Source organism: Palaemon carinicauda, chromosome 19 (assembly GCF_036898095.1).
Source record: "Palaemon carinicauda isolate YSFRI2023 chromosome 19, ASM3689809v2, whole genome shotgun sequence".
NCBI lineage: Eukaryota > Metazoa > Arthropoda > Malacostraca > Decapoda > Palaemonidae > Palaemon > Palaemon carinicauda.
Genome location: NC_090743.1, coordinates 40,718,085 through 40,744,358, shown reverse-complemented (window position 1 = coordinate 40,744,358; position 26,274 = coordinate 40,718,085). Strand labels below are relative to the sequence as shown.

Below are 26,274 nucleotides of genomic sequence, written 5' to 3'. Positions count from 1 at the left end.
TTCATAGGGAGGTCTCTTAAGAGACCTGAGAACTCGAACCACGTTCCATGGAGGAGGTCTCACTTCCGACTGAGGGCAGTAAGTTCATAACTACGTATGAGTAGTGAAAGTTCAAGCAAAGAAGAAATGTCCACTCCTTTTAGCCTGAAGGCTAGACTTAAGGCTGAGCGATAGCCTTTCACTGCCGAGACTGAAAGGCGCATTTCTTCTCGCAAGTACATGAAGAACTCTGCTATTGCTGGAATAGTGGCATCGAGTGGAGAGATGCCCCTTCCACGACACCAACCACAGAAAACTCTCCACTTTGCCTGGTAGACCCTGCGGATGACTTTCGCAGGTGTCCAGACATCCTTTCCGCAACTTGTTGCGAAAATCCACTCTCTGCTAGGAGATGCTGGATAGTCTCCAGGCGTGAAGCCGAAGCGAAGCTACGGCTTTGTGAAAGATGTTGGCGTGTGGTTGTTTGAGTAGCTCGTGTCGCGGAGGGAGTTCTCTCGGAGGCTCCGTAAGGAGTTGCAGACGGTCCGGAAACCATTCCGAGTGATGCCAAAGCGGAGCTATGAGGGTCATTGAGAGATTGACCGATATTCTGGTCTTGTTGAGTACCCTCCTCATAAGACAGAACGGGGGAAAGGCGTATACGTCGATGTTGTCCCACCGTTGTTGGAAAGCATCTTGCCAGAGAGCCTTGGGATCCGGGACTGGGGAGCAGTACAGCGGCAGTTTGAAGTTCAACGCTGTCGCGAACAGATCCACAGTCAGGGAACCCCACAAAGTCAGGACTTTGTTGGCTACTTGACGATCCAAAGACCACTCGGTACTCACTATCTGAGATGCTCTGCTCAAACTGTCGGCGAGCACATTCCTTTTGCCCGGAATGAAGCGAGCCGATAGTGGAATTGAGTGGACTTCGGTCCACCTCAGTATCTCTACTGCAAGATGGGATAGCTGTTCTGAAAAGGTACCTCCCTGCTTGTTGATGTAAGCCACTACTGTGGTGTTGTCACTCATCACCACCACAGAGTGACTCACCAGGTGCTGTTGGAACTGTTGAAGGGCCAAAAAAACGGCCTTCATTTCTAGCAGATTTATATGGAGGCACTTTTCTGATTACAGTATGACCACAGGCCTGAGGTCCTGTGGTTCAGAACGTGGGCCCCCCACCCTTTCTTTGAGGTGTCCAAAAACAGCATCAACTCCGGGGGAAGAACGAGAAGATCTACTCCCTTTCGTAGGTTCTCGTCTGCCATCCACCACTGAAAGTCCGTCCGTTCCGCGAGACCCATAGGGATCAAGACGTCCGGGGAATCGTGTCCTTGACTCCACCGAGACTTGAGTCGCCATTGTAGAGATCTCATTGTGAGATGACTGTTGAGAACTAGACGGGCCAAGGATGAGAGATGGCCGAGAAGACGTAACCACGACTGGGCTGGGAGTTCGTCTCGTTTGAGGAAAGGACTTGCGACCTTCCTCAGTCTTGCTATCCTGTCGTCTGATGGGAAGGCTTTGTGGTGATTGGTGTCCAATATCATGCCTAGATATACCAGTCTTTGGGTAGGAAGCAGAGAAGACTTCTCGAGATTTACCATGATCCCTAGATCTTGGCAAATCCCTAGAAGTTTGTCTCAGTGTCGAAGAAGGGTTGACTCCGAGTCTGCTAGGATCAGCCAGTCGTCCAGATAACGGAGGAGACGGATGCCGATCCTGTGTGCCCACGAAGATATCAGGGTGAACACTCTGGTGAAAACCTGAGGTGCTGTGGAAAGTCCGAAACACAGCACTTTGAACTGGTAGATCTTGTTGTCTAAGCTGAATCTTAAGTACTTCCTTGAAGATGGATGGATTGGGATCTGGAAGTACGCGTCCTTCAGATCCAGTGTGCACATGAAGTCTTGCGGTCTGACCATCTCTGCTGTCTCCATGCTGAACGAAGTTTGTTTGAAAAACTTGTTCAGGGCTGAGAGGTCGATGACGACTCTCCAGCCTCCAGACGCCTTCTTTACAAGAAAGAGTTGACTGAAGAAGCCTGGGGAGCCGTCGACGACCTCTTGGAGAGCATCCTTCTTGAGCATGGTCTCGACTTCTGCCCGAAGGGCTAGCCCCTTTGCCGATCCCATGGCATAGGAGCTCAACGACACTGGATTCACTGTCAGGGGAGGTAAGAATGTTATGAACGGGATGCGATATCCTTGGCTGATCACGGAGATCGTCCAGGAATCGGCCCCAAGTTGCTGCCACCTGAACGCGCAACTTTGCAGGCATCCCCCCACTGGTGGACATGCAGGGGGATTGCAAATCCTAGTGTTTGCGGCCTCGGCCACTCCCTCTAGGATTCTTGCCTCCCCTGGAGGACTTTCCGCCCTTCCTGTTCTTGACCGGAAAGGGTTGCTGTTTGGACACCTTTGCCTTTGCTGCTGGAGCCAGTTTCGATGTCCTAGACTGACGAGGCTGTTGTTGTTGAGGTGCTGGAGGCTTGTAGGGTCTGGATGTAAGAGCCCTTTGGAGGAGAGAATCGTGATTCGATTTCCTCCACCTCTCAGCTGTCCGTTCCACATCCTTGGTCTAAAACAGGCTCTTTCCAAGGATGTAAGTGTCTGAGCTTGCAGACATCCACGGCTGGGACCTTCGAGTGGAACCTCTCGGTCACCGCATCACGACGCTTCAAGATCGAGTTTGCCCACAAGTTCGAAACTTGGTGAGCTAGAAACTCGATGGTGCGCGTGCCCGAGAGGAGAAAAGTCTCCATGGCCTTCCTGGTGCTCTCCTTGGACAAGTCCTCGGATCGCAACAGGATGCCCAGAGACCCCAGCCAGACATCCAGCCACGAAGTGGCCTGTATGGCACACTTTGCGACTTTCTCCTGGCTCAAGATCTCTGTAGCCGAGAATGTCACCTGCCGGGCGGAGAGTTTCTCAAGAGAAATTCCCCTGGAAAGCTCTTCCACAGAATGCTGGAGAGGAAGAGCTAAACAAGACTCCCATGATCTCAAAGTACCTCCTCTGTTGTACACGAGGAGGTGGAAGGAGTTTGTTACCGGTAGAGGAACGGCTGGAGGAGGCGAGTATGGAGAGCTGGCTCTCAACCTTGTCTCTGGCGCTCTTCACCCCCTGGGACCAGGGCAGAGCCGCACTGGCCTTCGGAGGTTTTTGAGTGCCGTAGACTTGGTCCAGAACCGTATCCTTGCCTTCGCGAGGGGCGGTCTCCGGATCCTCGAACCTGTTGAGTTGCCTCATCAGATTCAGGACCTGCCAGAAGGCATGCTCCGACTCATGCAGCTCTCCTCCTTGTGGACTGGCAGCAAAGTCTCCTGTCCCCAGCTGCTCTACTTGGGGGGACACGAGGACATTATCCTGGGGTCTTGCTGGCTCTGGTCGAATCCGTGATGAAGACTTTGGGACGGTCTTCGAGTCCTTGGGCTCCCTCCTAGGAGAGATACAGGACTCCAGTAAAGAAGTCTGAGGGCTCCTCTCTGCTCCCACACGAGACGATTCTCCTACTCGAGATGGGGTTCCTCCCATTGGTGCTGTGGGAGAATGTCTCACCTCGCTGGACTCTCCCGAGGACGGAAAGGCTTCGTCCACAGGAGAAGGAGGAAACGTCTGAGAGGGGGAAGGGGCCTTCCTGACGGACTTCTTGGGAGCCAGTTTAACACTATGAGAAGTCACCCCGAAGTCTACTCCTCTCCTTCTCTTCAGCGGAGACGAGGCTGCCGTTGGTTTGAGGCCTAGATCAGCGAGGGCAGGCTTAACAGCCTGGACGACCGCTTTGATCAGGAACCCAAACCAAGGCTGACGGCTGACAGACGCAGTGTCAGCGACTCCCGCTGGAAGGAAGGGGATCGGGCGATCCTTAGGAGTAGACACCACAGGGCCTGACTGAAAAGTAGAGTGTTGCCTAGACCTCTCTGAAGATCCTTCCTCCTCCTGCAAGTTCTGCGCTTATGGGGTGGAGATCGTGAAGATGATGACCTGGAAGTACGCGTTCCAGAAGACTCGCAAGGTTGCCCGTGCTGCGAAACCTGCCGGGAATCGCGGTCGAGATCGCGCTGGCGCTCGCGCAATGGTAAAATCGTGGGTTTGCGTGCGGGCGAACGTTGGCGCACATGCACGCAGGCGCGTGGCGATGAAAGCGCGGGTGCGTGGGCGAGAGGGCGCGCAGGCGAGTGGGCGCACGGGCGAGTGGGCGCGCAGGTGAGAGTGCGCGTGGGTGCGCAGGTGAGAGTGCGCGCGGTTGTAAGGGTGAGCGCTGGCGGCCGGGAGAACGACGGCGCGTAGGGGAGCGATGGCACGTTGGCGAGTGATGGCGCGTAGGGCGAGAAGGCGAACGACTGCGCACAGGCGAGTTAGCGCGTGGGAGCGTAGGAGACCTTCGCCGATCTGAATTATGGGCGCGCGGGAGATTGCTGGCGCGTTGGAGATCGTTGGCGCGCAGTTGCGCGGTCAGGAGATATCAGCTGGGACGCAGGACCAGAAGGTGTAGTGGCGCGCAAAGGCGAATGCTCGTGGGCGTGCACAGGAGACTTCTCGTGGGCGCGCAGAGACTCGTACCAATCTAGAAGTGCGTGCGATGGCACGCAGGCGAAGGCTGGTGCGTGGGTGAGTTCTGAGGGCGCGCAGGAGATCGTCGACGAGGAGGCAAAGGAATAATCTCCTTGCCTGCACCCAGATTCCGAGATCGAGGGCGCGTGGGCGAACGTTGGCGCGCATCAGGAACAGGACGCGCAGATGTGCACTGGCAAGTAGGCGATTGTGGGCACCCAGGAGAACGTGGGCGCGCAAGGCGTGCAGCAGGAACTGGGCGTGCAGATGTGCGCTGGCGAGCAGGAGAGCGCTGGCGCACAGGAGATCCCTGACGAGCAGGAGAGCGCTGATGCGCAGGCGAGCGCTAGCACGCAGGTGAGCAGATCTACGGCGAGATGACTCAGCTACAGGAGATCGCTGGCGCGTTGAGTCCGAAGAGATCTGGTCCACAGCTACAGCAGGAGAGCGCGCGCGAGCGCGCAGGAGATCGTGGGTGCGCAGGTAAAACATGATAAATTCGTAGATAATTTGTATTTTTCCTAACGATACAAACCTTAGCTATTTACATGGGGTAATTACTTTGGCGACAGCCGATGACGAGCCATAAAGTTTTAACGAGGGTTTCCTACCCCGCCGCTAGTTAGCTGGGGGTAGGGAGGGGTAGCTAGCTACCCCTCCCCCCTCACACACACCGGTGATTGATTCACTTTACTTAGAGGTAGGACTTATCTTGGGGGACAGGGCTGGCGGGCACATAACTGTAAATAGCTAGGGTTTGTATCGTTAGGAAAAATACAAATTATCTACGAATTTGTCATTTGTTCCGTAACTGAATACAAACCACGCTATTTACATGAGGTGACTTAACCCTTAGGAAGGGAGGTAAGTCCCCTGCCATACTGGCTTTGGCTTGCCCGGGGGCCCCGAACCCGAGTTCATAAAGCAACTCAAGGGTTGGGGCTCCTGCGCCTCGCAGACAGCTGAGGGGCTGCTGCGGCCTACGTAAGTCATGTGTGAAGGTGAGCAGTGACATGTCCTAGGAAGTTGACCTGGAGTTCTTTAGAAGGAAATCTAGGCTAGAACTTACCCAATACCACCTCGTCAGGGTATGGGGACATGACAGTATTACAACTTAATACTAGGAACACAAGGAAGCATGGCTTACCTGCAGAGGTTCGAGGTCAGCTGTGTAAAGGACCCAGGATGCTGTTTTTCTCCAAGGGAGGAGAGGATGAAGAAAAGAAAAGGGCCAGACAGATCTTTTCATTCACACAGACTAAAACCGGGTAACAATGCCCTCAACCCTCTGCTACTTGTCCAATTAGGAGCCTGAGGTTAGACCAGCTGTTGTGCAGCCACCACAGGGCCGATAGAAAACGTATCGAGCCTTCTGTGTGTCACGTCTTGCAGGTAGTGGGCCGTGAAGGTGGTCTGACGCTTCCACACCCCAGCTTGCAGGACCTGCGTCACCGAAAAGTTCTTCTTGAAGGCCAGGGACGTAGCTACGCCCCTGACATCATGCGCCCTCGGGCGCCGTGACGGAGGAGGGTCAGAACTCAAGGCCAGGTGGATCACCTTGCGAATCAAGGCCGAGATGGTATTCCTGGTGACCCTCCTCTTCGTTTCCCCGGTGTTAACAAACAAGGCTCGCACCTGGGGGCGGACTGCAGCTGTTCTTTCAAGATACAACCTCAGACTCCTGACTGGGCACAGTAGGAGATGGTCTGGGTCATCTGTTACAGAACGAAGACTTGAGACCTGGAAAGAGTCGAACCTAGGGTCCGGCACTCCCGGGTTCTGAGTCTTGGCAACAAACTCAGGGATGAAGCCGAACGTTACCTCCCCCCATCCCCTTGAATGGGCGACGTCGTAGGAGAGACCATGTAGTTCGCTGACTCCCTTGGTCGAGGCCAAAGCTAGCAGGAACACCGTCTTCCAGGTAAGGTTGCGATCAGAAGCCTAGCGTAATGGTTCGTAGGGAGGCCTCTTAAGAGACCTGAGGACCCGAACCACGTTCCAAGGAGGAGGTCTCACTTCCGACTGAGGGCAGGTAAGTTCGTAACTCCGTATGAGAAGAGACAGTTCCAGCGAGGAGGAAATGTCCATTCCTTTGAGCCTGAAGGCAAGAATTAAGGCTGAGCGATAGCCTTTCACTGCCGAGACTGAAAGGCGCATTTCTTCCCGCAGATACACAAGGAACTCCGCTATTGCTGGTAAAGTGGCATCGAGGGGAGAGATACCCCTTCCACGGCACCAACCACAGAAAACTCGCCACTTCGCCTGGTAGACTCCTGCGGATGACCTGCGCAGGTGGCCAGACATCCTTTTACGCAACTTGTTGCAAAAATCCTCTCTCTTTAAGGAGATGCTGGATAGTCTCCAGGCGTGAAGTCGAAGCGAAGCTACGGCTTTGTGGAAAATGTTGGAGTGTGGTTGTTTGAGTAGCTCGTGACGTGGAGGGAGCTCCCTCGGGATCTCCGTGAGGAGCTGCAGAAGGTCCGGAAACCACTCTGCGTGATGCCATAGCGGAGCTATCAAGGTCATCGAGAGATTGACCGATGTTCTGGTCTTGTTGAGTACCCTCCTCATAAGACAGAACGGGGGAAAGGCGTACACGTCGACGTTGTCCCACCGTTGTTGGAAGGCATCTTGCCAGAGGGCCTTGGGGTCCGGGACTGGGGAGCAGTACAGCGGAAGCTTGGTGTTCAACGCCGTAGCGAACAGGTCCACAGTTGGGGAACCCCACAAAGTCAGGACTTTGTTGGCTATCCGAGGATCCAAAGACCACTCGGTACTCACTATCTGCGTCGCTCTGCTCAGACTGTCGGCGAGCACATTCCTCTTGCCTGGAATGAAGCGAGCCGCAAGTGATATCGAGTGGACTTCGGACCATCTCAGGATCTCTACTGCAAGATGGGACAGCTGTTCCAAAAAGGTACCTCCCTGCTAGTTGATGTAAGCCACCACCGTGGTGTTGTCGCTCATCACCACCACAGAGTGGCCCGCCAAGACTTGGTGGAACTTCTGATTGATTGATTCAAAGTTTTCAGGCATCCTGACATGTGGAACTTCTGAAGGGCCAGGAAAACGGCCTTCATCTCCAGCAGGTTTATGTGAAGGTACTTTTCTGATTCTGACCACAGGCCTGAGGCCCTGTGGTTCAGAACGTGGGCACCCCACCCCTTGTTTGATGCGTCCGAAAACAGCATCAACTCTGGGGTAGAGACGAGAAGATCCACTCCCTTTCGCAGGTTCTCGTCTGCCACCCACCACCTGAGGTCCGCTCGTTCCGCAGATCCCATGGGGATCAGGATGTCCGGGGAGTCGAGTCCTTGACTCCACCGAGACTTCAGTCGCCACTGAAGGGATCTCATCCTGAGGCGACTGTTGGGGACGAGACGGGTCAGAGAGGAGAGGTGGCCGAGGAGACGAAGCTACGATTGGGCTGGGAGTTCTTCTCGATTGAGGAAAGGTTTCGCAACCTTACTCAGCCTTGCTATCCTTTCGTCTGATGGGAAGGCTTTGTGGAGATTCGTGTCTATGATCATGCCTACATATACCAGTTTCTGAGAGGGCTGCAGAGAGGACTTCTCGAGGTTTACCACGATCCCCAGATCCTGGCAAACTTCGAGGAGCTTGTCTCGGTGGTGAAAAAAGGATGCCTCCGAGTCTGCCAGGATCAGCCAGTCGTCCAGGTAACGAAGGAGACGGATGCCGATCCTGTGAGCCCACGAAGAGATGATGGTGAAGACTCTGGTGAACACCTGAGGCGCTGTGGAGAGACCGAAACACAGCACCTTGAACTGGTAGATCTTGTTGTCTAGGCAAAATCTCAGGTTCTTCCTTGAAGACAGATGGATTGGGATCTGGAAGTACGCGTCCTTCAGATCCAGTGTGCACATGAAGTCTCGTGGTCTCACTGCAAGTCTGACCGTGTCTGCTGTCTCCATACTGAACGGAGTCTGCTTGACAAACCCGTTCAGTGTCGAGAGGTCGATGACTGGTCTCCAGCCTCCAGACGGCTTTCTCACAAGAAAGAGTCGACTGTAGAAGCCTGGGGACCCATCCACGACCTCCTGGAGAGCGTCCTTCTCCAACATGGTCTGGACTTCGGCCCGAAGGGCCTGCCCTTTTGCCGATCCCATGGCAAGAGAGCTCAACGACACTGGATTCGCTGTCAGGGGAGGGAGAGATGCTGTGAACGGGACGCGATACCCTAGGGATATCACGGAGACCGTCCAGGCATCCGCCCCGAGTTGCTGCCACCTTGCTGCGCAACTCTGCAGGCATCCCCCCACTGGTGGACACGCAGGGGGATTGCCAATCCTAGCGCTTCCGGCCTCGGCCGGAGCCTCTAGGGTTCTTGCCTCCCCTGGAGGACTTCTTTCCCCTCCTGCCCTTGGCAGGAAAGGGCTTAGACACCTTGGGCTTCGCTGCTACGGTAGTCTTCTTCGTATCCTTGACGGGACGGGGCTGCTGAACCGCCGGAGGCTTATAGGGCCTCGATGTCAGGGCCCTATGGATGAGGGAATCATGGTTGGATTTCCTCCACCTCTCGGCAGAGAGCTCCACGTCTTTAGGCTCAAACAAGCTCTTACCGAGGACGGAAGAGTGTCTGAGCCTGCTCGACTTGGCGCTGGGAACCTTATGGTGGAACCTCTCGGCAACAGCGTCCCTGCGTTTGAGGATCGTGTTGGCCCACAAGCTCGAGAGTTGGTGGGACAGGAACTCGATGGTCCGAGTGCCCGAGAGGAGAAAGGTTTCCAGCGCTTTCCTGGTGCTTTCCTTGGAGAGATCCTCAGACCGCACCAGGATGCCCAGAGACCCCAGCCAGATGTCGAGCCATGAAGTGGCCTGCATGGCGCACTTGATGACCTTCTCCTGGCTCTGGATCTCAGTGACTGAGAAGGATACGTGCCGGTTGGAGAGCCTCTCAAGAGGGACTCCCCCTGTGAGTCCTTCCACGGAGTGATGTAAGGGAAGGCTCCGCGAAGACTCCTCGAGGATTTCAAAGTACCTCCTCTGATGGACACGAGGAGGAGGGAGGAGCTTATTCCCGGCACTGGATCTGCTGGAGGAGGCAAGCTCCGCGAGCTGGCCCTCGATCTTGTCTCTGGCGCTCTTCATCCCTTGGGACCAGGGCAATGCTGCGCTGGCTCTAGAGGGCTTCTGAGTGCCGTAGACGCGATCCAGGACCGTGTCCTTACCTTCACGAGGTGGGACCTCAGGGTCTGGAATCCCATTAAGGTTCCTCATGAGAGTCAGAACTTGCCAGAACGCGTGTTCTGACTCCTGGTGCTCGCCTCCTGTCGGACTTGCAGCGAAGTCTCCGGACCCCAGAGGCTCTTCCTGGGGGGAAACGTGGGCATCCTCGACGGCTCTGGGCTGTTCCTGTCTGATCCTAGTAGACGATTTGGGAATCGTCTTAGAGTCCTTAGGTTCCCTCCTGGGAGGGATGCAGGACTCTAAAGGCGATGGGGGCAAGTCCTTCTCCACCTCGGGACGAGGAGACCTCTCGGGAAGAGGAGGAACATCCACCATTGGTGCGATGGGGGAGTATTCCTGCTCAACCGACTCCCCTGAGGAGGGGTAATCCTCCTCCGCAGGGGAGGGCGAGAAGGTCTGAGGGGGAGTAGGATCCTTGCGCAAGGATCTACGGGGGGACAGCACAGGCCTCGGAGGAGGATCCACGGTAGAGACTCCTCTCTTCCTCTTCAGGGGGGAGGAAGCTGCCGCTGGCTCGCGACCTGAATCAGAGAGGGCTGGCTTAATCGCCCGCACGAGAGCTCTGAGTAGGGTGTCGAACCAGGGCTGTTGACTGACAGCAGTGCTGTCAGAAACTCCCTCTGGAGGGAAGGGGATCGAGGGATCCCTAGGAGGAGTTGACAAACGAGGGTTTGCCTGCAGGGCTGTAAGAGAAGAATCCCTAGACCTGTTCGAGGAGTGTTCCCCCTCTGGCGAGCGCGCTGGTCTGCGCTTGCGAGGAGGGTAACGCGACAAGGAAGAAACCGCCTGTCGGCAATCGCGCTGGGGCTCGTGTGACGGGCCCAGATCAGGGTCGCGCGCGAGAGGAGGGCGCGAAGCTGGAAAATCGCGCGCGCGATGGCGCGCAGGAGGGTGGTCAAGAGCGATGGCGCGCTGGCGACAGAGCGGGAGCGTGGCGGCGGGGGCGCACGGCAGCCTGAGCGGGAACATGCCCGCGAGCGCGAGTGGGCGATGGTGTGGGCGTGCGGCGATCAGGAGCTGGAATAGGAGGAGGCCGAACGCGCGGGCGCGCAGCGACCTGGTGCGTGCGATAACAGGAGCGCCCGAGAGGGTGTCCGGTAGGACTGGCCGAGGGCGCAATAGCGCGGGAGCAGGGTCGCGAGCGACCTGGGAACGAGAGGTTTGGTGACGGTCTGGATGGACCGGTTTACTCGCCTGTGTAAGCGCTAGTTGCGCTGGCGATCGTGGGCGTGCATAGCGCGCATCAGGAACAGGTTGCACCGGGGTTCGCTGCTTCGGAGGTCGCGTGGTGCGAGCCACGTGAGGGCGTTCTGGAGTTAGTTGCGCCACCACCGCTGTCTTAAAGACAGGCACGGGGCGTGAAGCAGGAACAGGGCGCGATTTGGGCGCGATCGTGTCTGCAATAGATTCGCGCGGTTCCAGAGGCGGCCGTGAGCCCACGTGCACTGGCTTGGCAACCTCTGGGGCGACGAGCTGAGACGTCGCGACGTGTGGTCGCGTTGGTGCTGGAACAGGAACTGCGCGCGGGCGCGCATCGCGAACCTCTCTCGTATCGCGAGGCTCCCTTGTATCGCGAACCTCCTTAGGTGGGCGCGATAGGTCCAAAGCGACACGTGGGCGTGTTGGGGTGCGCGTGAGCGCTGGAGCTGGAACCGCGCGGGGACGCGTATCGCCTCTCTCCCCCGCAGGGCGCGACGAGTCCGTGGGAACCTGTGGGCGCCTGTGCGCCAACTCAGGAACCTCCTTGATCGTGCGTGATGAAACAGGAACAAGGGGACGGTGAGGTGTCGGAGGGCGCGTGAGCGCTGGAGGCCGCTGGGGCACCAGTGGACGCGTAGGCGCCATATCAGGAACTGGCCGCAAGTGTGCAGGAGAGCGCGGCGGCACTATAACAGAAACAAAGCGCATTTGCGCAGTTGGGCGCTTGCGCGCTACTTCAGCATCTGCTGGAGGGCGACGGGGCGCCGATGGGCGTGGGCGCGCAGGGGAACACTGGCGAGCAACAGGAACAGCAGCGCGAACGCCTAAGGGTGAGCGCCGAGGCGCTTTGTCAGGAACGTCAGGAACAACAGCAGCAGGGTGCGCAGGCGGAGCCTTGCGCTTAGGGGCGAGCGGCGCAGTTGCGCGCTCAAGTCCCTGAGACCCCGAAGGATCTTGAGGCCCCGAAGGGTCAGGAGGTTGCGCAGTAGCAGACTCCGATGCGTAAAGCGCGTCAGCAGCTTTAGATGTCGATGGTTGAGGCGAAAGCTCACATTGTCCCGAAGGATGACCATCCTCCAACGGGGATCGCGAACGATCCCTGGAGAGGTCAAGGTTGGTAGCAGGCAGGTCAGGAGAACGGCGAGTCGTCTCCTCCGCAGAAGACTGTGGTGACGACGAGCCGAAGAGGCGCCTCTTATCCACTTTGAAGGGGGAAGGAAGGCCTCTACGGCGAAGGGGAGGGTGAGCCTTCCGCCTTATACGCCCACGAGGGGCCGTGGGATCAGCAGGCTGACCATCAAAAGGCCTCCAAAGAGGCGTCTCTACCAGAGAACTCCCCAGAGAGGGAGTCTCAACGGAAGGAGAGACCGTGGGACTAAGCTCCTCCCTCGAAGTATGTTCGGAGGGGGAGACAGAGCTTTCTGCTACCGCAGCCACAGGAACGGGAGTTTGGCCAGACCCACGGGACGTTTCCGACACAACAACGTCAACCACAGACAGAGGATCTATGTCCACTGAGGTTGACGATTGTTCGGCAGCCGCACCCCGTTTGATCATACCAAACAAGGCTTCCTTGGAGGGCGAACCCTGTAGCCCCAAGGAAGCCCAAAGCTGAAAAAGGTCATTGTTAGAAACAAATACCTCCTCCGAGGGGGGAGGGGCAGCCGCCTCGCTATGGTAGGCAACGACCTCTCCCTCACCATGGGATCGGTTAATGACATCAACATTATGGTCTACGCTACCACTCGCCGGCCTCTCGGAAGAGGCCGCCCGAGCGGGAGCTTCGGAGGAGGAATGGGTGGCGGAAGAAGAAGACTTAGGATTTTCTCTCTTCCGAGAAACCTCGGAAGGAGAAATATATTCAATTGTGGCTAATAATTCAATTGTGAAAGATAAAAAGCTAAGCCGCAGCTAAAGTCTAAAGCTTAGATTATAGTACTGTAAAGCGTATTTACGATCTCCGGTGAGGCCGGAGGGAGAAGAAAGGTCCTGAATAATTATTGTGAATAACAAACACAGTTGTAATAACAAAGGCTATTGTGGATATGGCCGTCGCCTGAGACCGGAGTAAGGGCCACCGGAGGGTCGTATCTAAACAATATGAAGCCCGTCCCATGTAGTAAACAATATAAATATAACAATAGAACGAAAGTTATTGAGAATCCCTCATGGCGGAGTATAACTCAAGGCGGAGTGGAAAACGTTCATAACTACTCCCGAGCCGTAACGGGGAGAGGACGAAACACGGACCAAAATAACGCTAACAATTGAAAAGTCACGAAAAATAAATAACTCGTAAGTTATCATCCACCCAGAGGGGGAGAGGTGAGGGAGGGAGAACCCGTTGAACGCACAAAACGGAAAACGGGAAATCCGCTCCCCCACCGGAGCTAAGAAAGAAAACGAGAGAAAGGGGTAACTCGTGACTGCGAACAGAAAACGGGGACCCCAAGCTCTCGCTCTCTTAAACACAAAAACAGGACTAAAAAATGTTATTTTCATTAGTAAAATAAATTTTTGAATATACTTACCCGATAATCATGTAGCTGTCAACTCTGTTGCCGACAGAAATCTACGGTCGGGATACGCCAGCGATCGCTATACAGGTGGGGGTGAACACCACAGCGCCATCTGTGGTCAGGTACTCCAGTACTTCTTGTCAACACCAACTCAATTTTTTCCTCGGTCCACTGGTTCTCTATGGGGAGGAAGGGTGGGTCAATTAAATCATGATTATCGGGTAAGTATATTCAAAAATTTATTTTACTAATGAAAATAACATTTTTCAATATTAATCTTACCCGATAATCATGTAGCTGATTCACACCCAGGGTGGTGGGTGGAGACCAGCATACATGTTAACAAAGAAGCTAAGTATCCCGTATTTTATTTTATTAGTTATTCAAAAATAACATAAAATAAATAAGTACCTGGTAAGGAAGACGACTTGAACCATTACTCTGCCTTTATTAAGTACGTCTTCCTTACTGAGCGTAGCGGTCCTCTTAGGATGCTGAACGACTCTTAGGTGCTGAAGTATAAAGGGCTGCAACCCATACTAAAGGACCTCATCACAACCTTTAACCTCGGCGCTTCTCAAGAAAGAATTGACCACCCGCCAAATCAACAAGGATGTGGAAGGCTTCTTAGCCGACCGTACAACCCATAAAAAGTATTCAAGAGAAAGGTTAAAAAGGTTATGGGATTATGGGAATGTAGTGGCTGAGCCCCCGCCTACTACTGCATTCGTTGCTACGAATGGTCCCAGGGTGTAGCAGTTCTCGTAAAGAGACTGGACATCTTTGAGATAGAATGATGCGAACACTGACTTGCTTCTCCAATAGGTTGCAACCATAACACTCTGCAGAGAACGGTTCTGTTTGAGGGCCACTGAAGTAGCCACAGCTCTCACTTCATGTGTCCTTACCTTCAGCAAAGCAAGGTCTTCTTCCTTCAGATGAGAATGTGCTTCCCTAATCAGGAGCCTGAATAGGTAAGAAACTGAGTTCTTAGACCTTGGAAGAGAAGGCTTCTTGATAGCACACCATAAGGCTTCTGATTGTCCTCGTAAAGGTTATGACCTTTTTAGATAGTACCTAAGAGCTCTAACTGGGCAAAGTACCAGTTCGTCCCCCACCAAGTTGGACAGGCTTGGGATCTCGAACGACTTAGGCCAAGGACGTGAAGGAAGCTCGTTTTAGCAAAAAACCGAGCTGCAAGGAACATGTAGCCGTTTCAGATGTGAAAACTATGTTCCTGCTGAAGGCGTGGATCTCACTTACTCTTTTAGCTGTTGTCAAGCACACGAGGAAAAGAGTTTTTAATGTGAGGTCCTTAAAAGAGGCTGATTGGAGAGGTTCAAATCTTGATGACATAAGGAACCTTAGGACCACGTCTAGATTCCAGCCTGGAGTGGACAACCGACGTTCCTTTGAGGTCTCAAAAGACCTAAGGAGGTCCTGTAGATCTTTGTTGGTGGAAAGATCCAAGCCTCTGTGGCGGAAAACCGCTGCCAACATACTTCTGTAACCCTTAATCGTAGGAGCTGAAAGGGATCTTACGTTCCTTAGATGTAACAGGAAGTCAGCAATCTGGGTTACAGTGGTACTGGATGAGGAAACTGCATTGGCCTTGTACCAGCTTCGGAAGACTTCCCCTTTAGACTGATAGACTCTGAGAGTGGATGTCCTCCTTGCTCTGGCAATCGCTCTGGCTGCCTCCTTCGAAAAGCCCCTAGCTCTTGAGAGTCTTTCGAAAGTCTGAAGGCAGTCAGACGAAGAGCGTGGAGGTTAGGATGTACCTTCTTTACGTGAGGTAGACGTAGAAGGTCCACTCCTAGAGGAAGACTCCTGGGAATGTCGACCAGCCATTGCAGTACCTCTATGAACCATTCTCTCGCGGGCCAGAGCGGAGCCAACCAACGTCAGCCGTGTCCCTTTGCGAGAGGCGAACTTCTGAAGTACCCTGTTGACAATCTTGAACGGCGGGAATGCATACAGGTCGAGATGGGACCAATCCAGCAGAAAAGCATCCACGTGAACTGCTGCTGGGTCTGGAATCGGAGAACAATACAACGGGAGCCTCTAGGTTATCGAGGTAGCGAACAGATCTATGGTTGGCTGACCCCACAGGGCCCAAAGTCTGCTGCAAACATTCTTGTGAAGGGTCCACTCTGTGGGGATGACCTGACCCTTCCGGCTAAGGCGATCTGCCATGACATTCATATCGCCCTGAATGAACCTCGTTACCAGCGTGAGCTTTCGATCTTTTAACCAGATGAGGAGGTCCCTTGCGATCTAGAACAACTTCCATGAATGAGTCCCTCCCTGCTTGGAGATGTAAGCCAAGGCTGTGGTGTTGTCAGAGTCCACCTCCACCACCTTGTTAAGCTGGAGGGACTTGAAGTTTATCAAGGCCAGATGAACCGCCAACAGCTCCTTGCAATAGATGTGAAGTGTCCTTAGCTCCTGATTCCATGTTCCCGAGCATTCCTGTCCGTCCAAAGTCGCACCCCAGCCCGTGTCTGATGCGTCAGAGAAGAGACGGCGGTCGGGTTTCTGAACAGCCAAAGGTAGACTTCCTTGAGAAGAAAGCTGTTCTTTCACCACGTGAGAGTAGACCTCCTCTCTTCGGAAACAGGAACTGAGATCGTCTCTAGCGTCATGTCCTTTATCCAGTGAGCCGCTAGATGATACTGAAGGGGGCGGAGGTGGCGTCTCCCTAACTCGATGAACAGGGCCAGCGATGAAAGTGTCCCTGTTAGACTCATCCACTACCTGACTGAGCATCGGTTCCTTCTCAGCATGCTCTGGATGCAATATAGGGCTTAGAAGATCCTTGGGGCCGACGGAAAAGCCCGAAAAGCTCGACTCTGAAGATCCATACCCAGGTAGACAATGGTCTGGGATGGGACGAGCTGGGACTCCTCAAAATTGACCAGGAGGCCCAGTTCCTTGGTCAGATCCATAGTCCATCTGAGAATCTCCAGACAGCGACGACTTGTGGGAGCTCTTAAAAGCTAGTCGTCTGACGGAGCCGGACACAAGATCATGGTACTGCTGCACAGTCTGTGAACTGTCAACCATGGGGAAGCGAGGAAGTACCGCGACAACTCGAAGCTGTCTAGACTGTCTGGGTCGTACAGACAACTCCTTATCGGGTTGCTGAGGTTGCCGCACTGCGTCACAACAAGTCACTTCTGCTGGTTGTTGAACGTCTTCCCAGTGACACACTGACTCCGTAAACAAAAAATCCTCTAACAAGGACTAAGCTTGGACTGCATGTCTTGCAACAAAGCTCAAGGTCTATGGGAGCAGGTGTGGTAACAGACGGGGTTAGCGACTGAAGTGGAACCATTACCCTCCCTGGAAGCATGTTATGCTTAAATAAAAGTCCATAGGAGGCTAAGCAGCTAAAGGCTCCTCTCCAAATGACAGAGTCCTCAAGGGAATATCAGAAGGAGGGAGAATAGCACTTTCTCATCTACAGGAACCATATCCGAGAAAAGCTAAGTTCTCTCAGTGAGGGTTTCACTGGTGCAAAAGCAGCAGACTAGAAGGCAACGTTATGAAACTGCTTGACAGTCTAGTGAGTTGGCAACAACCAAAGATGTGTGACTGAGGAGCATGCGGTAAGGTATGCAGAGCATGCTGTATGCAGAGCATGCTGTATGAAGAGCATGCTGTATGCAGAGCATGCTGTATGAAGAGCATGCTGTAAGGTAAGCAGAGCATGTTGCATGGCGTGCGGCTTATGCTGCATGGGATGAGGCTCATGCTGCATGGGATGAGGCTCATGCTGCATGGGATGAGGCTCATGCTGCATGGTATGAGGCTCATGCTGCATGGGATGAGGCTCATGCTGCAAGGGATGAGGCTCATGCCGCATGCGTTGAGGAGGATGCCGCATAGTATGAGGCTCCTGCCTCATGGGTTGAGGCGGTTGCCGCATAGCATGAGGCTCCTGCCTCATGGTTTGAGGAGGATGCCGCATAGCATGAGGCTCCTCATAGCATGAGACTCCTGCCTCATGGGTTGAGGAGGATGCCGCATAGCATGAGGCTCCTGCCTCATGGGTTGAGGAGGATGCCGCATAGCATGAGGCTGCCTCATGGGTAGAGGAGGTTGCCGCATAGCAAGAGGCTCCTGCCTCATGGGTTGAGGAGGATGCCGCATAGCATGAGGCTCCTGCCTCATGGTTTGAGGAGGATGCCGCATAGCATGAGGCTCCTGTGAGGTTCCTGCCTCAAGAGTTGCGTCTGCCTCAAGGGTTGAGGAGGTAGCTGCGCAGAGAGAGGCTCATGCTGTGAAGAATGCGGTTGCTGCATGCGTTGAGGCGGCTGCCTCATAGCATGAGGTTCCTGCCTCAAGAGTTGCGTCTGCCTCAAGGGTTGAGGAGGTGGCTGCGCAGAGAGAGGCTCTTGCCTCAAGAGTTGAGGTTCTTGCCTCAAGAGTTGAGGTTCTTGCCTCAAGAGTTGAGGCTCTTGCCTCAAGAGTTGAGGTTCTTGCCTCAAGAGTTGAGGTTCTTGCCTCAAGAGTTGAGGCTCTTGCCTCAAGAGTTGAGGCTCTTGCCTCAAGAGTTGAGGTTCTTGCCTCAAGAGTTGAGGTTCTTGCCTCAAGAGTTGAGGTTCTTGCCTCAAGAGTTGAGGTTCTTACCTCAAGAGTTGAGGTTCTTGCCTCAAGAGTTGAGGCTCTTGCCTCAAGAGTTGAGGTTCTTGCCTCAAGAGTTGAGGTTCTTGCCTCAAGAGTTGAGGCTCTTGCCTCAAGAGCTGAGGTTCTTGCCTCAAGAGTTGAGGCTCTTGCCTCAAGAGTTGAGGCGGTTGCCGCATAGCATGAGGCTCCTGCCTCAAGGAAAGTGGAGGTTGCTGCATAGCGCTGGTACCTGGCAACTCCCAATGCGGCAGCTCACGCATGGAGGCAGGAGGAGCCTCAACATCATACGTCTGGCAGGGTGGACTGCGCAGAGGTGGAGGAGCGCTCGCAGGAGGAGGTGTGCTAACCTTCTCTGCCTGAAACTCCTGCATCAACACCGCAAGCTGAGACTGCATTGTCTGCAGCATAGACCACTAGAGTTTAAGAAAGACAACAACAAACGGAGCTACTGTCCGTTGAGACTGAGGGTCTAAAACAGCTGGTGCGGCAACAGACGGAGTTACTGCCTGTTGCGATACCACCTTGCCTCTCTGGGAGGTGTGCAGTTGTCGTACTGCAGCAAGTCCGAACTGACCCAGTGCTAATGGCACCACCTAGGAGTTGGACTTGCGCGGAAGGGACCGACTTGCACTTAAAAGCTGCAAGATTTGGTCCATGGTTTCTGCGAGAAACCTCTTCCGCAGACGAGGAATAAAAGGGCTCTCTCGTCTTTGTGTGGGTGGGGTGATCACGTCGGCAACGTGTGTAGATACACCCGAAACCACGGAGGGAAACGTCTGTTCGTCGATCAAGGCCTGATGAACCCATAAGTCCTTCGACATTACTTCTCCCCTGGGCTTGGGAGCTTGTAAGAGGTCCCAGACTAGGCGAACAACTGGCACGAACAGACGAACCCTCGAACGCAACACTGTAACACTTTGCGCTTATCACTTTATCACTTTTGATTTTCTGTTTGCACTTATTTCACTGAACTCGACACTTTAAGTGGTTTGTACCTGAAACACGCAATTCTATCCTTCATTAAAAGTTAGTAATTGCGAAAACAGTATTACAATGTAACAGAAAAACATAATGAAAGATAAATAATTCAGTGGCTGGAAAAGAGACTAAACACTAGATCAAATAAACTACGTTTAAAATCTCTCACCGCATAAAGCCTGAGAACAAGAATAAAACTCTAGAAACGTTTACCTTCTTCCCCTAAAGAGACTAGGGAGAAGAGCAAAAACGATAACAACGTTACCCGCTTGAACGAAACGTTTATCCTCCTCTCTCTCCCTCCGTCTCTATCTCTCTCTCTCTCTCTCTTGACTTAGAACCTGAGAGATGAGCCCAATTATATATATCGTTAAAACATATTATTGTTAAAGGAAAAAAAACTGAAAGATTTCCCAAATAAAAAGTTCCTTTATTAGAATTAAAACCATTTAAGCTAAGAAAGAATGAACAAAACGCTAGAATCGGTTTACTCTTACTGCAACGTGACACCGTGAATACTCTCTCTCTATCGTAACGATAGAGCGCAAGTTGAACGTTCTGAACGTCAACAACTGCAGAGACAAAACAAAACGTTAGTTCAACTTTGAAAACAGTACGAGACTATCAAAGAAATTCTTTCAAAAACATTAAAATAGCATAATATGTTAACAGGTAAAAACGAAATGACGGGCTCAATGTTAATTAACTTCGGTTCCAAGAAAAGACCGCCTACTATTAGGAAAGGTCGAATATAAACAAATATAAAAATTAATTTTAATAAGTTTATAATAAAAGGAAGTTAATCGAAGAGGCCTATAAAAGGCGGAGAGATATAAAATAAATCTATAACTTTTGTTAAGCAAAATTAAGAAAGAGAGTCTATACTCTCTTCGATACCAACACTTCCGTCTAAGGGAAGGGTCGGCCATTTAAAAGTGAAAGAGAGTTCATACTCTCTTCGTCACCATAATTAAATCAAATTAATTCCAAAAGCTAGCTAAGCTAATGATAAAACTTCCTGAATAGCGAAAGCTAAACTCTAGAGCAAATACATCACCAAATTGTGAGCAATAACTCCAGAATCAACAGCGTATCCATGTAGGTCTAGCCGGAGGCACGACAGAGGAAAAATTGAGGTGGTGTTGACAAGAAGTACTGGAGTACCTGACCACAGATGGCGCTGTGGTGTTCACCCCCACCTGTATAGCGATCGCTGGCGTATCCCGACCGTAGATTTCTGTCGGCAACAGAGTTGACAGCTACATGATTATCGGGTAAGATTAATATTGAAAAACACACAACACTATTATAAACGTATAAAATAAACCTGTACATCCATAAAACACTACGATCGAAGAATAGAAACTGCTAAAACTTAAAATAAATAGCACAGTCGAGTGACGAACGCCTCGGAGGGGCGGGTACTAAACAAATACAAAGCTAAATCGCTATCTCGATCGTAGGCTGGACTTACTAGCAAAAAGTACCATGAGCATAAATACACAAAAAAAAAAAAATAATAACGGTTCTAAAGGCATAAGGCCAGGGACTTAACCAAGAACCTAAGTGACAGAGTACTAAACGGGCAGACAAAGATGAATTCCCAAACAAGTGAACAAACAATGGCCGCCATGAAAGGCCAGACGGGAATAATAAAACAGACTATACTGGATATAAAACAAAAGCCCGGTACAATAAAAAACTGTCAAAACAAACTATGGTACTTAACATTGGAATGTGTGAAGATGGAGCTTCGGACATGACAAAATAAATCCACGATTGATAAAAAAGACCGAGAGCACAACAAAACAATTCAACACTTTAGATTCCAAAAAGAAGGATGTTGTTCAGATGGCGCTCGCGTCGTGGCGTGGGTGGTGTGGCGCTGGGGGTTTGGCTAGGGCCTTTGTATCGGCCCATCCCTTTGACGAAGGAATTAACTAAATGGAAGACAACCTGTGAATAGTGGATTTCACGTGCCTTTGCTTTATACACGACACCCAAAAGGTGCTCGCGCGAGGGTTGTAACCTCAGCATTCCATGCTTTTATCTTTCTCTGGTATAATTGGAAGGTTTTATCAGAAAAGATATACAAGAAGGACTCTTTTCACCGGGCGCCACAGGTCTCTACCCAGAAATAGATTTTTCCTTCGTCAAAATCCCTTTAGCCTTCTTCTTGCGTTACCGGGCAAAACTCTCCCACTGGGAGGTAGACCACTCCCTACACTCAATGCACAAATTAGAACTATCACACCGTTGGCCCCTACACTGGGGGCATAAGGAGTGAGGATCCGTTTCCACAGCCGACATAAAGGTCCCACAAGGGCGGCCGGGAAGTCCAGGGCAAGTGTGCATAAGGAGAGTAGAAGCCAACTTCACACACAAACACTGAAAGAAAAAGCAAACAAAAATTATGGCAGTCAAAAGAGAGGAGAGAGCTGACAGGTCTGTCGTCTCTCCGAGCCAAAAGTAAAGTGAATCAATCACCGGTGTGTGTGAGGGGGGAGGGGTAGCTAGCTACCCCTCCCTACCCCCCACTAACTAGCGGTGGGGTAGGAAACCCTCGTTAAAACTTTATGGCTCGTCATCGGCTGTCGCCAAAGTAATTACCCCTTGTAAATAGCGTGGTTTGTATTCAGTTACGGAACAACTGGCACTTAAGGGACTTACTCACATTGTGAGATAAGCCCTTTTGCCCCGAAGGAACCGGTGCCGGTTGGAAAACGGGGTGCGTTGGCGCCCACTGCGCATCTGCGTCCAGGAACAGAGAAGGAAGACTAGCAGGTCTGGCAGGCGTGGGATATCGCAAACGATCTGCTGAGAGGTCTAGCGATGCAGCTGCAACAGTCTGCTCATGTCAAGGAGGATCCTCTGCGGGGGACGTTGAAGGCGATGAACCGAAGAGGCGCCTTCTAACTCCCTTATAAGGGGAAAGAAGGCCTCTACGGCGAAGAGGAGGGCGAGCCTTATGGCGAAGACGACCTCGAGGGGCAGCAACACCATCGTCGGTCCTCCGAAGAGGAGTCTCCGTCAGTGAACTCCTCCGATGGGGAGAATCTCCCGCAGGAGAGACCGTTGGACCCAGCTCCTCCCTCGAAGGATGTTCGGAGGGGGTAACTGAGCCTTCAGCAACATCCGCAACAACAGCAGGGGTTTGACCCGACCCGTCGGAAGCCTCTGCCAAAACAACGTCGACAATAGACAGAGGATCTACCTCTGCTATTACCGGCGACTGTTTGACAGCTGCACCCAACTTGATCAGGTCAAACAGGGCTTCCCTGGAGGGCGAGCCCTTAAGCCCCAAGGAAGCCCAAAGCTGCAAAAGATCATTGTTAGCAACAGAGTCATCAATATCAATATCCTCCCCCGGAGGAGGAGGAGCTGCCTCGCTATGGGAGGCAACTCCCTCTCCCGAACCCCGAGGTTGGTCAACAAAAGAAAGGCCTACGCTACCACTCGACGGCCCCTCACGAGAGACAGATCGAGTGGGAGCTTCGGAGGAGGTTTGGGCAACGGAAGAAGAGTCTTTGGAACCTTCCTTCTTCAAGGAAGCCCTTGAAGGAGAAAGGTCACGCTTAGACTTCTTTTTACGTCGCCGGGAAAACCTCTCCCACTGGGAGGTAGACCACTCGCTACACTCACTACAAGTTTTATCCCTATCACACCGTTGACCTCTGTAGTATGGACACAAGGTGTGAGGGTCCGTCTCGACCACCGACATGAACGTCCCACAAGGGCGGTCGGGTAGTCCAGGGCACTTCCGCATGATAGAGAGAGGCCAACTTCCAAACACACAAGCTGTAAGAAAAAGCAAACAAATTAAGGCTGTCAAAAATGCGAGGGTGAGACAGACAGGTCTGATCATCACCCGAGCCAAAAGTGAAGTGAATCAGTTCACCGGTGTGTGAGGGCAGAGGGGTAATTAGCTACCCCTCCCCTAACCCCTCGCTAACTAGCGAGAGGGGGTAGTTAACCCTCGTTAAAAATCTAATGGCGCGTCATTTCAGCTACACCAAAAGTAATACTGTACCCCATGTAAATAGGGTGGTTTGTATTTCGGTTACGGAACAAGTTAGCATTCCATGCTAACATTAGCACCCGTACGTACGTTCATTCGTGCATACCAGTTTTCGACCTGCGCAAAAATCCCTCCCCCTGCGTTAAAGCTTTTCCCCCTCCAATTACTCGTTTTATTATCGTATACCTTTTAAAATCATCTCATTTTATATCCCCATTCAATATTATTTATCATACATTCCATTTTATCTTCCTATATTGGGTTTATTTCTTTTATTTCCTTTTCACTCCCCACTTTCACATAAATACCTGTACTTGCTCTGGACTAGTTTCCCTATCCAGTTCATTCATGGTAAAATCATCTCATTTTATATTCCCATTCAATATTATTTATCATACATTCCATTTTATCTTCCTATATTGTTTTTATTTCTTTTGTTATTTCCTTTTCACTCCCCCGTTTCACATCAATACTTTCTCTGGACTAGTTTCCCTATTTAGTTCATTCATGTTTACCCTCTAGACTCCGTTGTTTTTCCCCTAACCAATCATGAACCGATACGTATTAAAAGTTTACACAAAGGGGTTGTCAACTGGTATTTCCCTAGCCCCCTTCCTTTATCTCTTTGAGTGGTCTGTCCATAGCCCTTCCACCAAATCCTTTTCCCTTGAAACCTTTGTCCTAGTAAGGTGTCCATCATTTCGAGTGAGATTTATATTTTCGTATTTTGCGATGGAGGAAGTTATAGAAACTTGTAACGGCGGCAGTATTCCGTATCTAAAAGCATTTGCTAAATTCCATTGTGATTTTTATGATTCTTCAACTAATGTTGATAATTTCCTGAAAGCACACAACGTAATTCCTATCTTACAGGAGAGTCATTCATGTTTTATTGTAATACCGAATCCATCATACCTAAAACCAAAAAGAAACGTTGTTGTGGTTATACCGTTACTTCTTATAAAGGTACATTTTTGGGAAAAAGTGGTCTACCCTCATGGTAGATAATATTATTTGCAAACCACTTTCTATATAAAAACATTGGCCCCACAACCATCCTCATCCTAGTCATAGGAGTTAAGCCGTCAGTCTCACCCTCCCGTGACCAGCAAGTTTCGACGTCTTTTTCATAAAGGTAAGTCATTCCTCAATAGTCATTATGTGTTTTGTGACCGGGGAACTCCTAGGTTAGGTTAGGTGGGTTTGTTAGGTTCTGTGCCCTTTTTGTACTTTTCGTATATTGTGTATAACTTATATGGAAAAATTATTTTAAATATGTATGGAAATATCTATCATTACTATCGCTAGTAATGTCACCGTACGGCTGGTAACTCTGTGTATCATTCGTATCATGGAGAATTTTACCGTTTTCAGTAAATACCTGAGGTTTGTGACCTGTCATACTACTAGGTTAGGTTAGGTGGGTTTGTTAGGTTCTGTGCCCTTTTTGTACTTTTTATATATTGAGTAAAACTTATATGAACAAATTATTTAAAATACGTATGGAAATATCTAGCATTGCTATCGTTAGTAATGTCATCGTACCGTTGGTAACTCTGTGTACCATTCGTCAACGTTGGTAACACTGTGTATCATTGGTAACGTTGCTAATGTTACCGTTCGCAGTACATTCGTAAGGGAACAAGTGCTTATACTGTATTTAAATATTTTAACACAAAATATATGTCAACAGTAATTATATTTAACCATTTTAACAGAAAATATGTTTTCCTGTAGGAAATAACGTGATTTAACCGGTTTTCACCTTCATTTCATCCGTAATAACAGCAACCAATTCGGCAACTTAAAGTGAGCCAAATTGGTTGATCTGTTTGTTTGCGGTTGAAATGAAAGTCATATTCGGTTAAATCACGTTATTTACTATAGGAAAACATATATTTTCTGTTCGAAATCACAACCTGTAATAAAATACAAATTTACCCCTTTCTCTAGGTGGGAAACCTTTTATCAGTCTTGCTCCTCTGTCTATTATGTTTTGTAATTTCTTAAGTTGGACTTTTGGTAAATTGTAGAAGATAGAGTTGCAGTAGTCAATCTTGGTAATAGCAGTTTATCACAAGTTTCTTAACTGAATTTTCGTCCAGGTACTTTTTTATAAAAGCAATATGTCTTAGATGATAACCAGCACTTTTTATTACATTATTTATTTGGGCATTTAGAGACAAGTTACAGTCAAGAAATACACCTAGATCTCGAACTTTACTAGATATCGGCACCGACCCCAGGTCATTATTATGTTCGTTTGAATATCACCTTAGGACTAAAATTACAGCTATAGAAGATGATGAAATGACTATTATTATCTATATGTATAATATACTTGTCCTAACTTACCAGCTCTAAATATGATTGAAGTTATCATGACGTTACGAAACAAGAACTTATTCTGCCACTCGGTGTTTTTATGATTTTATGTTACAGTTTACATTTTTGAGAAATAAACTGTCAGTTCAGGTTCAGGTTCTGGGGTGAGACAAAGCCTATACAACGGCGCCTCCAACATTTATCTTCTTGTACTGTTTTGTCTTTTCTTCCACATCAGGTTTAATACTTCTTTTTTCTTTTCTATATTTGTTTCAATAAATAAAAATAATCCTACTATCTTCTTTAAGTCTTCCTCGTATGATTGTTGTAGCTCAATTACTTCATTCCTTTCTTTTCTATATTCCTGGCAAAATAACAAAAAATGTATCAAATCTTCCTCCTCATTTTCACAAAAATTACAGTTTACATTCCCCCCCATTGTGTCTATTTACAATATTTAGTTTTAACGTATTAGTTCTTGCTCTAAAAAATATCACTAAAGCAAATGTATTGCCATAAATTAACTCTTCTTTAATTTCTTTCTTCCACGTTCTATATATTTCTAAGCTCACTTTATTTTCTATTTCTTCTTTCCACTTTTCAGTATCCCACTTTCTGGTTTCCGTTTTTATTTCTGCCTTGTTCATTCTTCTTATTTGTCTTATGCCTAAACTTAATTCTTCCACATACTTTGCAGGTTGTTTCCACCATCTTCCTTCTTTTTCTTGAATATCCTGGATAATTATTTTCAGTATTTCCTTCTTTCCATTCAGGGTACGACTTAAGTACTGCAGCTTCCCATCCATCACCCTTGCTTTCATAGAAGATGCACCTATCTCCCCTCTAAGAGTAGTAT

At 50.5% G+C, this 26,274-nt stretch overlaps 1 long non-coding RNA gene across 1 annotated transcript in view; it reads right to left on the bottom strand.

Moving 5' to 3' along the window:
* Positions 1-25,546, bottom strand: part of LOC137658218 (uncharacterized) — a 36,160-nt gene extending 10,614 nt beyond the window's left edge. Inside the window, exon 1 of the long non-coding RNA XR_011047280.1 lies at positions 25,449-25,546. This is a non-coding gene — a long non-coding RNA (uncharacterized lncRNA). The remainder of the gene's footprint in view (positions 1-25,448) is intronic.
* Between the last annotated feature and the right edge of the window lie 728 nt (positions 25,547-26,274).